Below are 4,382 nucleotides of genomic sequence, written 5' to 3'. Positions count from 1 at the left end.
TGACATATAACTATGTAAAACTCAGCTAAGTACGTTTTTACAATAAAATAATAATTTCAACACTTAAAGTAAACAACAAATCCTTCAAAACCCTAAAAAACAATTTTAAATAAATGAGGAAGACCTTTTTTGTATTTTAAAATAATAAACATTTTAATAATATTTTCCCATCAATCCATATACGGTCAAATCAGTAGGTTGTACATGAGGAAGCAATTTGACCTAAGACTGTAAAAAACGCTGACATTCGCCTCCCGCATATCTTTTCTTCAAGAGTCTGGCGCACCGTTGTGTCAAATATAATAACACTCATTCCTCGGTCGCCTTGTGCACTCGGGAGGTTAAGGTTCGGTAGGATGACATATTTGGGTGGCCGTTTTGGAAGTAGTTCCCGCCACCCTAGTCCACCCATCCCAAACCTTCGTCAACATTTCCTGAATACACATGTACCACATACATAAAATTTTTAAGAAACAATTTGTAATAATATAATATTGAAATAAATAGACATAAAGAGTTGAGTTATTACCAAAATTTGTTATGAGATGATTTATTGAATTGCTGAAATTCCCTTGATGCACCTACAACACACGGTTGCAGTGCATACCAATCCTTCTGTTTGCACATCTTCACTTTGGTGCAACAACAATACATAATTTATTTTTTTAATATATTATACACACGTCTACATATAGGGAGTGAGTTCTGTAGGGTAGAAAACACTACGAAATTGTGAAGGAGTAAGGAGAGGGAGAGGGGTATATATAGTACTTGTGGATGTGATTGTTGAGTGTAGTCTTCACAAAAATTTAAAAATAATAATTAATAATATAACCCTAGGTACGGCTACAAATAACCTAAAGCTATTTATTTGACTTTTTCAATCCCTTGAAAAACGTAGTATCAACAAACCCAACCCCTACTAACTTTTCCTTGGAAGACGTAATTGGAACCAATATGCATGCTCGGTGACAACATTGAATTGGTTCACTGTGCTAAACAAAAATTATGTATTTAAATAAGGTAAATGTTGCTCCCATTGTTATCACATGTAGCAACAAATATCCTAATATTATGTCCAATTAAACATGTGTGGCCAAATGAATAAGAAATTAAATTAGGATGTTTACTAATAATGAAAACTCAATATTTATTTAAATACGATTTTAATATTTCATTAAAATATTATTCGTTGGAGTAAATATTGCAATATTTTTTGTAAGATTACATTAACGTATCAATCGTTGGAATCAAGATTACAATCAGTGGCGGAACCAGCCCTTAGTCTTAGGAGGGGCCTAAGTATGTTGATTTTTTTTAGCATAAGGATAAAGATTTTTTGTTCTTTTGTAGGACAAATATGAAGAATTTAGTACATTGAGAGCATAGGGTAAATTTATAGTATACCCCTTAAGGGGTTGTATTTGTTTTAGCATTCAGGACAACTTTTAGTGAACTATTTTTCCATAATTGCGTACATTACAATTATTGAAAATTTTTAGAAAATTTCGAATAGTATATAGTGTAAAAAATAAGGTTTAAATATTTAGTTGAATATACGACTGTTTTTTCTTATACGTGTGGTAAATAACTATTTGAGCTTTATTTTCGGTACTGTAAACTATTAAAAATTTTTTGAAAATTTTATATATGGTCCTAAATAAGTACATCGTATGCGATTATGAAAAAAAAAAAAGACCAAAAATTTTTGGGTGATTCTACAATGCACCCCCTTAAAAGGGGTGCAGTAATGCACCCTTACCTATTTCGACATTGAGAATAAATTTGAAGTGTAATTTTTTTTCATATTCATATTCGTTTACGTTATAGTTAATTAAGATATTCTATAAAATTGTGACAAATTCGGAATAATTTACAATATAGAAAGTAGTGTTCAAACAATCTATTTCACACGCTTATAAAATAAAATAGTCACGTGTGCAACACACTTTTTGAATCCTATTTTTCGGCGTGTTAAAATTTTTCAAATTTCTTAAAATTTTACAGGATATCTTAAATAGAAATAACGTACACGACCATAAGAAAAAATTTGACTAGAAAATTATTTAGATTCTAAAACAAATATGGTGCATCAATATATTCATTTAAAAAGGAGTGGTGTATTGTAAAATTTTCCAAAACTTTTTTAGATGCCGAAATAGATAGCACGTCTACCAGAACGATATTGATACAATTCTAAACAAAATTGTTTTAGTATAAAAGCATAAATAATCATTGGCCCATTTATGAGCTTTTGAGTTTTGAAATAGTCAATTTTCTATCAAGAAATATATATTTAAAAAAAAAGCAATTAATATAGATATACATTTAAAAATCAAAATGTGAGGAGGGGCCATGGTCCCAGCAACATAGTACCGCCATTGATTACAATAATTTTTTGAATACTATATAAATATAGATATTTAATAACAAAACTGTATAATGTTATGAATACAATAGTACTTTAAGACAAGAAGTGACTCTAGTTGTTGACCGAGGTTTTCGGCAACTAATAAAATATGAATATAATAATGAGCTATAAGAAAGCGAGATGAAGACTTTTTACGTGGTTGGGGCGTTAATGAGCCTTAGTCCACGAGCCACTGATATTTATGGATGTTTTAATACAGCTCTTACACTTGGGAGAATGTTTCTCTCTTTAATACAAAGAATGTTCTTGGTGAGTTTTTTCTCTGTTTGCTCTTAAGCAGCCAAGATTCTCCGACCCCATTAAATGAGCTTTGAGGGGGTATTTATAGTGTTTGAGTGGGGCAATCCCTAGAGTTGTACTTACACATGTGTCTGTAAGTATCCATAAAGTTGGGCATTTCCGATGAATATACCATGGGTGATGCATGGTGAAATCCCTAGGTGCTGTAGGGTTTTTATGGAGAATGTCCTTTTTTTCTTATGATTGACGTGACTCTTCGCAGAGTAGCCGTCGCTAGACTTAAATGATCATTACTGTAGAATAGTGAATCCGGTACGCTTCATGATGAACTGAGTACACACCCCAGTAACAGTGTGAGTGCTACGAAAGGTTGACTGCCGCTCATTACAACCCTAGCCCGAGAGGACGTTCAGTGAGTTGATCCTGAGGATAGTGACTCTGCTACGCAAATGCTAACCTGAGTACTTACTGTGACTCGCATTAACCAGAAAACACCGCCTGTAACAGTGTGAGTGATGTGAAAGGTTGACTGCCGCTCGTTAGAACCCTAGCCCGAGAGGACGTTCAGTGAGTTGATCCTGAGGATAGTGACTCTGCTACACCAATGCTAACCTGAGTACTTACTGTGACTCGCATTAACCAGAAAACACCCCAGTAACAGTGTGAGTGCTACGAAAGGTTGACTGCCGCTCGTTAGAACCCTAGCCCGAGAGGACGTTCAGTGAGTTGATCCTGAGGATAGTGACTCTGCTACACCAATGCTAACCTGAGTACTTACTGTGACTCGCATTAACCAGAAAACACCCCAGTAACAGTGTGAGTGCTACGAAAGGTTGACTGCCGCTCGTTAGAACCCTAGCCCGAGAGGACGTTCAGTGAGTTGATCCTGAGGATAGTGACTCTGCTACACCAATGCTAACCTGAGTACTTACTGTGACTCGCATTAACCAGAAAACACCCCAGTAACAGTGTGAGTGCTACGAAAGGTTGACTGCCGCTCGTTAGAACCCTAGCCCGAGAGGACGTTCAGTGAGTTGATCCTGAGGATAGTGACTCTGCTACACCAATGCTAACCTGAGTACTTACTGTGACTCGCATTAACCAAAAACACCGCCCGTAGCAGTGTGAGTGCTGTGAAAGGTTGACTGCCGCTCATTAGAACCCTAGCCCGAGAGGACGTTCAGTGAGTTGATCCTGAGGATAGTGACTCTGCTACACCAATGCTAACCTGAGTACTTACTGTGACTCGCATTAACCTGTGTGTCAGAGATACTGATAGTAACAGGATGTTCATTGTTACCATAACGAACCCCCCGTGAAGAATTGTAAATTTGTAAAAAATATTCCAACATGTAATTTTCGGCTTCATGACAGAGATACTGATAGTAACAGGATGTTCACTGTAGACAACATTATTTTTTTTTATATATAATATTAAAAAAAACTACATAATTATAAAGAAATATTAATCAAGACTTTTATAAATGTATTTGTTTGTATTTTTATATCATTAAGTGTGGTAATAATATATTCGGGTGTTTGCAGTGTCGGTAGTGTAGTTTTTGACCCTTTTTTTTTTAACCAATCCATACATGCGGTTTTTCCAATTTCTCAAACCGCGGTCGCACCGCGAAACTAAAAATCGCGTAACTCGCACTGCGGAAAATGGTGCGATGCGGTACTGTTTTTTCCATTTGGACTATTACCAATA

At 35.3% G+C, this 4,382-nt stretch overlaps 1 long non-coding RNA gene across 1 annotated transcript; it reads right to left on the bottom strand.

Moving 5' to 3' along the window:
* LOC133031849 (uncharacterized) lies at positions 1–922 on the bottom strand. Its single transcript, XR_009684914.1, has 2 exons — positions 530–922; positions 1–434 (listed from the first exon to the last, which is right to left on the bottom strand). It is a non-coding gene; the product is annotated as an uncharacterized LOC133031849 (long non-coding RNA).
* Between the last annotated feature and the right edge of the window lie 3,460 nt (positions 923–4,382).

This window comes from Cannabis sativa, chromosome X, assembly GCF_029168945.1.
Source record: "Cannabis sativa cultivar Pink pepper isolate KNU-18-1 chromosome X, ASM2916894v1, whole genome shotgun sequence".
Lineage (NCBI taxonomy): Eukaryota > Viridiplantae > Streptophyta > Magnoliopsida > Rosales > Cannabaceae > Cannabis > Cannabis sativa.
Note: the sequence above shows the minus strand (reverse complement) of the source record. Positions and strands in the feature narration are given on the sequence as shown.